General features: G+C 41.0%; 1 protein-coding gene across 1 annotated transcript in view; it reads right to left on the bottom strand.

The window, feature by feature from the left end:
• The window catches only part of cdkal1 (CDK5 regulatory subunit associated protein 1-like 1), a 301,229-nt gene that overhangs the window by 163,840 nt on the left and 124,464 nt on the right, over positions 1 to 12,925 (bottom strand). The gene's annotated exons all lie outside the window — the stretch shown is intronic.

Consider the following 12,925-nt stretch of genomic DNA (forward strand, 5'->3'; position numbering starts at 1 on the left):
AAAAGAGGCGGGGAAAAATTATAAATGTCGCCTTGCTCCTACACTGACAATGAACTGACGCTACGCGTAGACGCGCACAATCAGGACCATGGTCATGCATAATGGGTGGTGGTACAGGTGAGACAACAGCTGTGCTGTCCAAATCGTGCCCCAAGAGTGCCTGAGGAAAGTGTGTATGGCTTTCCATCTCTGTGAGGAAAACTAAGGATTCAAAGAGCACTGTGAGGACAGCTTGAGGGAGTTGTCGCTACTTTAAGGGACACTTTTTGAAGAAAAGTTTGGGTAATGCAGTAGTCTTGCATCCACATATTAACATACATACAGTGGTGTAAAAAATGTGTTTGCCTTTGCCTGTTTTGGTCAACCAAAATTACCCCAAGAGCGCAGAGGCGACTCATCCAAGAGGTCGCAAAAGACCCAACAACACCACTCAAAGAACTGCAGCCCTCACTTGCCTCAGTTAAGGTTAGTGTTCACGATGCCACCATACGAAAGACACTGGTCAAAAACGACTGACATGGCAGAGCTCCAAGACAAAAAACACTGCTGAACAAAAAGAACATTAAGGCTCGTGTCAATTTTGCCAGAAAACACCTTGATGATCCCAAAGACCTTTGGGAAAATACTCTGTGGTCTGATTAGACAAAAGTTGAACTTTTTGGAAGTCCCATTACATCTGGTGTAAATGTAACACCGCATTTCGAAAAGAACATCATAAAAACAGTAAAAATATGGTGGTGGTAGTGTGATGGTCTGGGGCTGTTTTGCTGTTTCAGGACCTGGAAGACTTGCTGTGATAAATGGAACCATGAATTCTGCTGTCTACCAAAAAATCCTGAAGGAGAATGTCTGGCCATCTGTTCGTGACTTCAAGGTGAAACCAACTTGGATTCTGCAGCAGGACAATGATCCAAAACACACCAGCAAGTTTACCTTTGAATGGCTGAAGAACAAAAAAAGAAGACTTTGGAGTGGCCTAGTCAAAGTCCTGACCTGAATCCTATTGAGATGCTGTGGCATGACCTTAAAAAGGTTGTTCATGCTCGAAAACCCTACTGTCTGGCTGAATTACAACAATTCTGCAAAGATGAGTGGGCCAAAATTCCTCCACAGCGCTGTAAGAGACTCACTGCAAGTTATCGCAAACGCTTGATTGCATTTGTTGCTAATTATTAGGTTTGGGTGCAATCACTTTTCACGCAGGGCCATGTAGGTTTGGATTTAATTTGTTTAATGATCTGAAACATTTAAGTGAGACGAACATGCAAAAAAAAAAAAAAAAATCAGGAAAGGGGCATACACTTTTTCACATCACTGTATGTACCATCATTTCTCAACTAGCGACAAATTTAGCAACAAATCTTTCGGGCGTTGTTGGAGCATTTTCTGGTATTTAAACTTAAACTTAAAAGTGAAAGCACATATTGTTCCGCAGTTACTGTTCTCATTGAGCAGCAGCAGGTGCTGCTGTGAGATCCGCCTCGTCCCAAAGCAGGCACAAGTGGTCAGTGTGCAGTCAGCTACTGAAGCACACTAGTGGAGCTCTACGCATCCATGAATCACGCATGCGCGAGGCATGATGCTACCAGGGTGGATCTCATCAAGATAACAACTTCAAGATCATGAGTGGTGTTTTTTATTTACATTGTTTGCTTTAAAATTACTAATACTTGGTGTACGTCATATGTATGGCACAGTAAATTCTCCAAGAATAAAATATCCAAGAATAAAATACATTATACACATTCAAGGTACGAGCTAATACTGAATTCCAACGGCTATAGAAGCGTACATCTAGACATCTAAATCAATATACGGAAACTCCAAACAGTGCACAGGAAGTCCACAACATTTCCGAGGTATGCAGTTTTCCACTACACAGTATTAGTGTTTTTTTTGCAACTAAAAAGGATCATAAACGTATATAACACTTACAAAGATTTGTTTTCATTTTTTCAAAATATATACCAATACATACCCACAACAATGAAGCATAAGTACCACTATGGAGTGGGTATTTACAGTCTGGTTTGCACTTTTAGTGAATTGTTTCAGCTCGATTCGCCGTGATATGATTCAGATCAGTAAACCATGGTCATGCTCTTCGAACCCGCTTGTATGCAGGAGTGTAATAGGTGCATTTACAAAGAACTGACAAATAAGTCAGTAATTAATTAATGGATTAATTAAATGACAGAAATGTGATACAGTACAGTGCAATGTACTGACTACAGCTTTGGCTCCTCTTTATAACATAATCCACAGTATTTTGTAGTAATACTGTAAACTATTTTTGTTTTCCTCACATTCAGTTAACACTAATTGACCAATCTAGCTTCTATCTCCACAAGCGCACCACTGCAACCACTTAAAGAGAACAAAATGCGGACTGTGTCAGACTGAACTTATCCCTATCACTTAGTGGAAACGACTTTAGAGCAGTGGTCAAAATCAGTGGTCCCTGGACCTGAAACTAGCCTGGATGTACACCCCAGCTGGAGCACCTCATCCACACAGCTGCTCCAGTCGGAGAGCCAAACGCAATGGAACATTTGATGGGCTTCATTAATACAGTTCAGATTTCCATCCAGTTGGCTGATTTGACATTGAATAACGTCTTGATGTATCATATGTATGTATCCGGTATCATTTATCAACAAAGCAGACAGACAAACATATACTGTATACGCTCATTTCAACCACAGCTGGCTAGATGGTTCGAATGTGTCATTGCTCCCAAGAAGGACTCTTAGATGGCCTGCAAGGTGCCTGGCGTAAAAAAAAACAAAAACAAAAAAAAAAACAAAGTCTTCCCTGAACAGTGCCTGCACTAAATATAAACGTATAATTAGGGAATTTACAACAGTGATGGCCTGGGTAAGTCCCAAAGATTGACTGGTCAATCGCAATCGATGGGTTGGTGAACCCTGCTTTAGAGTCATTTATATCATCCATGTGTTTTTTATTGGGTCTTCAAACTTTCCAAGTCTTTAACCGTTTTGGTGCGGTATTTGTAGAGCTTCTGTACACACCAAATAGAAGAACTGAATTGCAGAACTAGAAAAGAACTATTTGCCTCACCCCTAATACATTAAGCTGCAAAGATTTACCAAAAGCCAAGGAATGTTGCTAGTGGTGGCATACATGTGAACTCTGCTTTGAGTGTGTTGTTTTGAATTCAGTGGCTGGACAAGAGCCAGATAATGAAAAACTGTTGCTGGAGTCTAAACTATGTCTGAGTGCAGGAGAGCAAACATGGGGAGACGCTTCTGCTCGAAAATAACAACTTCTCAGTCTGGAAGAGGTTCCATCCAGAAATCAATTTTTAGCTCCTCCATGAGAGCTCTAGTCTAGGATAATGACTTTGGCTGGAATTTGTTTAGCAAGCGCAGCAGTTTTGTGTTTTTTCAAATAGGCAGAACATGGTGGTGACTCAACTAGAATCAATACAGCTCTGTCAATATTTCATGTCTCTGCACTTATCTGTCATCTAGCCATCAACAGAAGACAAATTACACTGAGCCTTCACATAGACATCTAGGTCTTATGTTCATCCTTTTATTAAAATCAAAGCGATCCATCCTATAAATCTAGCAAATGACACAGTTTCCTACATTGACCCACTCTCCACAGCTCTAATCATGCCATTGTAATGCCTGGTGCTATTCACAGAGTGAATAACTGTAGTTTGGGTGCGTGATTCCAGTACCCACCAAACAATCATAAAAGTGGTAGAATCACTGACCCGTGGAGGATTGTTCCTGGCAAACATTGGCAGCCTTGTCTGCCCAAGTGTCACGTTACAGCAACAGCAAAGGTAAACAGGAGCTGACATCTGTCACAGATGTTGCAGCTAGCCAGTGAGCTTTCCCACATATCTATCTGAGGCTATCTGTCAAATGGCATCCAGCTGATGCCAGCAAAATAAATGGTGTCATTCTTGCTGTGTTTGAAATTGATCAGTCATGTGGAAGTGACATCAAAGGGAGCTTAAACATGGAAAACATGTGATCCATATAGCCTTGGATATGTTCAAAATGGGTCATTTCTACTTTAAAGTAGTCAGTGTACAGCTTGTATAGCCATATCGGTTTAAAATTCACTGAATTCACTGTTAATTGAAAAATTACCCAACACGCAAACTTTATTGTTTAAACAGATTACAACACGTGAGTATCAAGATAATTGTGTCTTGCCTACAGTCAAGCATGGTGGTGGTAGTGTCATGATCTAGGGCTGCATGAGTGCTACTAGGGAAACATGAATTCCAAAATAGTATGAAGCAGAGCACAATCCCCTCACTTCAGAAACTGGGCCGCATGGCAGTTTTCCAACATGCTAACCATCCCAAACACACCTGAGAGATGACAAGTGCTTTTCATATACCGTCTCGGTTTTCGTACAATACTGCATGTAACAACCAAGTCAGTTTTCCCTGTACTCTATCGGTTCACGAAATCCGTTTGCCCCCACCCTCCAAAAGCACTCTATACATTGCTGAGTCACTGTCCCTGGATTTTTTATTGACTGTGACTGCTAAATGACCCGTCATGGGGCCAAAAAAGTCGTGATTGCCAGCAACTTTATAAAGAAGGAGAAACACTATTGAATTCAATCTCACCAGTATGTACAGGAAGTTTGCATCAAAAATAAGTGCTATTAGTCATTTTTCATTATGTCACATTGTTTTCTGCATGTAAAACTATAATTGTAACATAATATAGTATAGTATAGTATAGTGTTAGATAGATAGATAGATAGATAGATAGATAGATAGATAGATAGATAGATAGATAGATAGATAGATAGATAGATAGATAGATAGATAGATAGATAGATAGATAGATAGATAGATAGATAGATAGATAGATAGATAGATAGATAGATAGATAGATAGATAGATAGATAGATAGATATACACACACAATTTTGGGTGTCTAGAATGCATACATTGGATTTACATCATTTCCTACGAAAAAAAAAAAAAAACAACTCAATTTTTGTACGTTTCTGTCTAACCTTTTGGCAAAAATTTATAATAAAAACGGACGTACCACTGTACCTTGCTGAGGAAACAAAGTAAAGATGATGGAGTGGCCAAGTACTGTATGTCTTCAGACCTGAACCCAACAGAGCACCTGTGGGGCATCATCAAGCTGAAGGTGGAGGACAACTTAGTGTCTTACATCCACCATCGGAAGGGGATTCCGGTAACAACCTGTGCAGCTCTGGTGAACTCTAGGCCCAAAATAATTAAAGAAGAAGCTAAAAGAAAATGTAAAACCCAGAAAAAAAACTGACTGAAAGACAAGGGAATAAGAGAGATTTGCTCATTTTGGCCTACTTGGTCTTGACATTTCAGAACAAATTCCAAGCTGTTCAGCTTCTAACCAGTTCACATACAAGGGTTTATTTGCCATCCCTTTGCAATAAAATCGTACATTTTTGTTATCTAAAATTTCTCTTTAAGAATAAGGCTCATACAGTATTTAAAGTTGACTTTCTTGTTACGTTGCATCATTCGAGGTTCTGTTGAAAATGCAGTGCATCAAACTTTCTATTCACGAAAGACATCCACGAGCTGTTAAAAAAAAAAAAAATCAGACACTGGTTAAAAAAAGGGGGGGTGGGGTGGGGGTGGGGGCTTCAGATGTTGGGCTGGAATTACAACACTGGCTGGAAACCCAAGCGATGTCGTGATCCTGGGGATGCATGTCATACACTAATGTAATGTGTCATGCTGGAATGTTAGCAGTGTGTCTGTATCTATGAAGTGTCACGTTGTGTTGTACTCAGGATATCCAACTGACAGTTTCAAATGCAAAGGTGACAGCCACAGTGGGGGATAGGAGAGCCCGACAAAAAGTGAATTGTCTTCACAGTTGTGGCCCCTCCAAATGAGGAGTTTATCAAAACATAGTATGTAGTACAAGTAAGACGCATCACAGATACAACAATTGCTGGAGGATTTCAAGGGATGGCTTAAAGTGCTCATGTCACCAAAAAACATTAAAGTCACTGTGAAAAATAACATCGAAAGGCCTATTTCCTGGGTTAAATGTGTGCTCCAATGTTGAAATATAAACCCTTTTTCCCCCACTTTTCGTCATTGAAACGAGTCCTTACAGTTGCATCCAGATGGGAACGGATATGAGTGAAAACCATGTAATACACAAAGTGCACCTACGCTTGGCCCTGTGAACTGACACAGACGGAACCACATGACACTCTAAATCATAGAAGAAGAAGGAACACATGCGCTAAGTCCATTGTCTTACGCTTCCCAAGGCTTATCTCGAATGGAATTACCTCTGCAAGTCAGGAGAATGTCAAGTGAGGTGAGTCATGTCAGTCGCAATATTCAGATATTATGTTGGCTTTTTGTCAAAAATCACTTCCGGTCAGGTGCATTTTCAGATTTTCCCGCTCTGAAAGCAGTTAAAAAAAAAAAAATACCGTTTCAGGGCATCCAGAACGTGTGCATTTCCGTGTGGATGAGAGGCTGAAACACTCATTTCAGTGTGGATAGCCCCTCAAACAGTCGAGGAGACAGACTAAGTCTGTTCACATTTCGTAACATTTCAAGGACAATTATTTTGATAAAGTTTGGGATTGAACGGGTATTACTGGAGAGTGCTTCTATTATCAGCTGTCCCGACTATCTTTCTTCGAGCCGGGAAAAACACAAGAGCTAAAGAACACAGATGCATGCAAACCACAAGACATTCGACCGTGGAAAAAGCGTGCCAGGGTGGAAGTAAGTAAATCCACACTTTTTTCGATTAGATATATTCTACAAATCTTATAATGGTAATACTATTGGTTTTCAGATGACCTGACCTAAAAGATTCAAGAGTTTTATTGTCATATGCATAGTAAAACAGGCAGTTATACTATGCAATGAAATTCGTATTCTGTTCATTCTCCCAAGAAAAGAAAGAAAACACAAGAAAGAATAAGAACATAAGAAACATAAATACTAATAAATTAAGCAACAACAGGGCCGCACGGTGGTCTAGTGGTTAGCACGTTGGCCAATACAGGAACAGCCTGGAGATCGGGAAGACCTGGGTTCGATTCTCCCCTGGGCATTTCTGTGTGGAGTTTGCATGTTCTCCCCGTGTGCGCGTGGGTTTTCTCCGGGCACTCCGGCTTCCTCCCACATTCCCAAAAACATGCAGGTGAGGTTAATTGGCGACTCTAAATTGTCCATAGGTATGAATGTGAGTGTGAATGGTTGTTTGTCTATATGTGCCCTGCCATTGGCTGGCGACCAGTCCAGGGTGTACCCCGCCTGTCGCACGAAGTCAGCTGGGATAGGCTCCAGCATGCCCCCGCGACCCTAATGAGGAAGAAGCGGTATAGAAAATGGATGGATGGATGGATAAGCAACAACAACAGAAGAGACATTAATACATACAAACAAAAAAATAAATAAAATAAAATAAAGTGCTATGAGTGTGTGCGTGAGTGCTTCATTGAGAAGCCTGATGGCCTGTGGGTAAAAGCTGTTTGCCAGCCTTGTGGTCCTGGACTTCAAACTCCTGTAGCGTCTGCCTGACGGTAGGAGTGTGAATAATGAGTGTTGTGGATGTGTGCTGTCCTTGATGAGGTTGTGTGTTCTGCGTAGGACTCTAGATTTATAAATGTCTTGCAGTGAGGGGAGGGCTGCCCCAAGTGTTCTGTGAGGTCTTGATCACCCGCTGGAGTGCCTTCCTATCACGTGTTGTACAGTTACCGTACCAAACAGTGATGGCGGTAAGGACACTTTCGATAGTGCATCTGTAGAAGCAACTCAGGATTGTGGTGGACATGGCAAATTTCCTCAGTCTTCTCAGGAAGTACAGTCTCCTTTGGGACTTCTTCATTATTTTGTTCGGTGTTGTGAGACCAGGTGAGGTCCTCGCTGATGTGTGTGCCAAGGAACTTGAAGGTTTTCACCCTCTTCACCTCAGTTTCATCAATAAACAGGGGTTTATGCGGCTCCTTTTCCCTTGTTCTTGGGTCAGTGATCATCTCTTTAGTCTTATCTGTATTGAGAAGGAGATTGTTATCATAACACCAAGCTATGAGGTCCGCCACCTCTCTTCTGTATGATGTTTCAACACCACCAGTGATCAGTCCGATGACTGTAATGTCATCCGCATATTTAATGATGCTGGTGTTGTTTTGGGAGGCCACGCAATCATAGGTGAAGAGCGTGTAGAGGACCGGACTCAGCACACACCCGTGTGGTCCCAGTACTCACAATTCTTGAGCTGGATGTGCGGTTGTGGACTCTGACTGACTGGGGCCTGCCTGTGAGAAAGTTAAACACCTAGTTACAGAGGGAGGGTGACAGGCCAAGTGTGAGTTTTTGGATTTGTGAGTTTGTGGGGGCTGACTGTGTTAAAAGCAGAGCTATAGTCTATAAATAGCATTCTGACGTATGTGTCCTGGCCCTGTAGGTTCAAAAGGGCTGTGTGGATGGCAGTATCTTGCTGTCGATTTGTCAGTATCAATCACTGCCAGTCAAACAACATACCTGTCGTGGCTGATTTTTTTGTGTTATATCATACTCATCACGACACAATATCAGTGAATGTTACTGCAGTCATCCCTTGCCACATCGACGTTCGAATTGGGCAGCTTCACTCTATCACGGTTTTAAAAACATATTAATTTATATTAATTAATAAATCAAGCTGTTTCATGCTTGAATATGGCCTATTATTAGTCTTAACATATGCATATTTAAGCAAATGATACATATTTTTTTGCTTAAATTAAGCATTGTTAAGGACAAAAATGGCTAAATGAAGTAAAATGCAAATACAGCGTAAGGTATTAGGAACACCATTCAAATTGTGAATATGGCTTTCTACACTGAAAGGTGAAGACATGCCAGCAATTCAGCCAAAAGTCAAGCAAATTTCAAGAATCCAAACGGAACATAATAGACTGTACGCTCTGGCAACCATGGTTTAAAATGCAGTTGAAAAAAAACTGTTAAAAAATCCCACTTGGTTATCACAAGGCCATTGTGTACATGTCAGTCAGACTATCCTTCCTCTCTGATTGGGATGAAGTACCCATGCAGCCCAACAGTTGTATAGGTATTGGCAAAATGGATGGACATTGGCTTCCTTCTTTCTGCTCATCTTTGATGGCAATAGTAAGGACAAAAATGTTTCAATTTACACTTAGTTGCACACAAATGTACAAACAAGAAACCCAACTTTCCTCATGTCTGCAAAACACATACACAATGTACATCTGCCCAACACAAATACACCCATCTTCTATTATCTGCATACATTAACAAGCGTCTGTTTGTTTTCTGAATCATTCAGAGAATTTATAAAGCTGTGCAGTCACTCTTATTTCCACATAGAAATTGAGCTATTTGCCTCAAACAACATTTGAATAAATCCCGCAAATCACTTCAAAGTTACCGAGATAAACCAATCAGACTCCCAAAGCTGTCTGACTGACCAATCAACATTACCATTCGTACCTGTAGATTGTTTTATTCTATTTGGCACCAAACAACAAATCAAACTGCATGATTTATTTGGTGGTTTCTATTGGATTCAGATAAAAAAAATGAAAATAAATAATAAATATATGCCATATAATATATAATATAATATATGAGATAGATATACATGTATATATATTGCTAATTGAGTGAGAGTCAAAGCAAAACTGAGCATTTCATTTGGCAGTAATGTAATTCCAAAGCTCAGAGTGGGCCAGTGTTTATGTGGTGTATGATTTATTTAAAAAAATGAAGGGGATCTATAGCAGGGTAAATGGTGATTGGACGGCCAAAGGCGTGGGGACCAATTATGCCCCAATAGAAACCTGGTTATCACACTCGTGTGTGTGTGTGTGTGTGTGTGTGTGTGTGTGTGTGTGGGTGTGTGGGTGTGTGTGTGCGCGTAAATCTGTTTCCGTATTCACATTAGTGAAAGGGAAAATAGGTTCAGGGTTCTGAGGTGTTGAGGGTTAACTCCAAATGATCTGGTTCTTACAAGCGCTCCACGTCTTATCAGGACATATGAGATCTAATGTTGTGGACCTAAACACCTTCTCTCAAAAATTGTATTTTGCCTGTGCCGCATCCACTGGTTCTTAAATGACGCACGAGCCCTTAGGTTCCTCTTTCTCTGTTTTGAAAACAACAACCGTCACTTACTATCATGTTTCCTGTTTTATAACGGACCACATAAGCACATGTTACATCCGATCTCAAAGCTGAATTTCCTGCTTTGTGTTCTTTGACATAAGTTGACCATCCTAGTTTGAAAAGGTGTGAATAAAGTTTGACTAGATTGCCACTGTGTTTATTATCTGCTACAGCAAAACTGACAGAGTAAGCACTCATTTTTATATGAATTTGTATTACATGATTGCACCTTCAGGACACTTGGCATAAGAACGGCAATGTATAACAGTCTTACCACACTTCCAGAATGCCCAATGCAACCCAATGTCTTTTAAACTGCTCAAAAAGTGTAAAGGGCATCTTCAACCTGCAATGGTTTCTATCTTACATGAGTACACACACGCAAACAGCAAGGTCTCGCCAGCTGGTGAGTTCGCCCTTGAATGCTCACCCTCAGGCACTGCTGTAGTATGCATGCAGCTGTTTTAAAGAGTTCTGGATAGCTTCGAAGCAAAAAAAAATACAAAAAAAAAAAAAAGGTCTTGAGTTCAAATCTAGGCTGCGGCCATTCTGTGCTGTTTGCATGGTCTGCTTTTGCTTGCGTGGGCTTTCCTCCCACGGTCCAAAAACATGTATGCTAGGTCAACTACAGACTCCAAAGTGCCCATAGGTGCGAACATGAGTGGGAATATTTTGCTCTGTGTGTCAGCCCTGTGACTGACGGGTCATCAAGAATTTCACCCAAAAGCATCTGGGATAGTCACTGCCACAGGATAAGCAGTAGATGAGTGAGTAGTTAGACATAGCATGTACATTGTGGTGTCTCTCAATCAATTAAATCATAAATTGGGATTGGGCTGGACACTTTAGGCTATGTTCATACTGCAGGTCAATTCTGATTTTTTTTTGCTCGTATGTGACCTGCATTTGGTTTTTTCACGTCAGTGTGAACAGCACAATTCCGTTTCTTTCACATGCGACTCAGGCCTCATTCGTATGTGGATATAAATCCGACGTGTATGCGATGCCCCTGCCTTATGAGCGGTTAGGTCGCATATAACCAACCGATACCTCATCGAAAGGCGTGTATTGCCGTGCTTACTTGATGTACGCGGTCATCGAAAGGCATGGTTTATCGTGCAAGACTTGGATAAAGTTACTCACCAATGTAGGCAAAAGTTCTTCTTATCCGAAAATTATTTTTAAATGCTGTTCGTGAAACAGCTCTCGTCAATGTTTCACCACTCCTGCCTCAAGACATACACCCACACGCACCTTGGAACAGACGTGGCAGCAAGTTGTCGACGAACTGCCATAGCCAACTTCTTTATTCCTCATCTACTGCACGGGAATCAATTGGTTGAGAAATAAATACTTGAAATTGCCACAAATGCGTTAAGGACAGCGTGCTAGTAATATGCGGATTGATACTGGAATATCGATACTTTGGGATACCAGCTCTTCATGCTCTAAATTCGATTCTGATATCAAAAATATTGACAACTTTGATACTTCAGTTTGTCCATTTGTTTTTGTGATGTTGTATATTAGCTATATTGTAAATCACCCCACTGCTTCAGTATACCTACCTCAGGGTTTAAAATAAATCAGTAAATACTAGAATGCCTTATATTCTTTATGATATGATTTGAAATACTGTATACTTCTTTTTAACATTTACCAGACACATTAGGTGAGTTTGCACATAGTATTAGATCGGTATTGCCAATATCAGCCTGAATTTTACCCAGTACTGGCTCGAAAATTAAATCAATGGTATCCGTACATCACTAGAGCACGCACTGCAGCAGTCTTTACTTCAGTAAACACACGGAAATGCAAGTGATGCCATGCTTTTGCACATGCACGTCACATTAACAAGTCTAATTTGTTTGGTAATGTCAGTGGCAGTTGTAGCTATGGGCCACATGGGCAATTGCCCAGGGTGGCGAGGGGGGAAAGAAAAAAAATCCTTTTGACTAATGTTTAGCGCTCATCATATCCTCATCAAGTCAGCGCATATGTGTGGCAGATAGGCGCCCTCTGCAGGCGTGATACTTATGCCTCCAACTAGCAGCAACTCGCAACTCGCTGACCAAACCAAAGGAGTAGCGAGGGGGCAGGTGCCGCTGGGCCTCAGTCCTCAGGTTACCATAATTACAAGGTAAAAAAGTGTAAATTACAACAGTAACTGCAAAAAAAATTAAACATATTTAATTGCTAATATTACATTACATAAATTATATGGGTGGGGAGTCAGTGGGTTTGGGGGCGACACAGCTTCGGTCCACCCAGGGCGTCATTCATGCCAGAACCATCACTGGGCAATGTGAACCACCACATAAAAAAAATTTAAAAATCCGAATGAGGCATCACACCCTGCAGGGTGAGCGTAGCCTTAGTTTCCTCTGAATCGTAACTCTTTATCATACCAAGACATTTTGAGGTATTTGCTTGCAAATCTGAGGGGAAAAAAAAAACGTTTTGTGTTCCAGCATGAACAGAGAGGTATGCAAGACGTATGGATGAATGTGATGGGAGGAACTTGGAAGCCCTGACCTAAACTCCATCAAACACCTTTGGGAGGATGTGGAGCGGAGATTACTTGTTTGGCCGTCACATCAGTAACCACTTGCCTGCCCCTTCGATGTCACTAATGTTCTTACAGTATACGCAAATGGACTTCAAAGTTTACACAGTAAAATTTTGCAGAAGCCATTAGAGCAGCAAAGAGAAGACCAACTCCATAATACCAGTTTCAGTAACTGGATAATA

The sequence above is a fragment of the Dunckerocampus dactyliophorus genome, chromosome 7 (assembly GCF_027744805.1).
Source record: "Dunckerocampus dactyliophorus isolate RoL2022-P2 chromosome 7, RoL_Ddac_1.1, whole genome shotgun sequence".
Classification (NCBI taxonomy): domain Eukaryota; kingdom Metazoa; phylum Chordata; class Actinopteri; order Syngnathiformes; family Syngnathidae; genus Dunckerocampus; species Dunckerocampus dactyliophorus.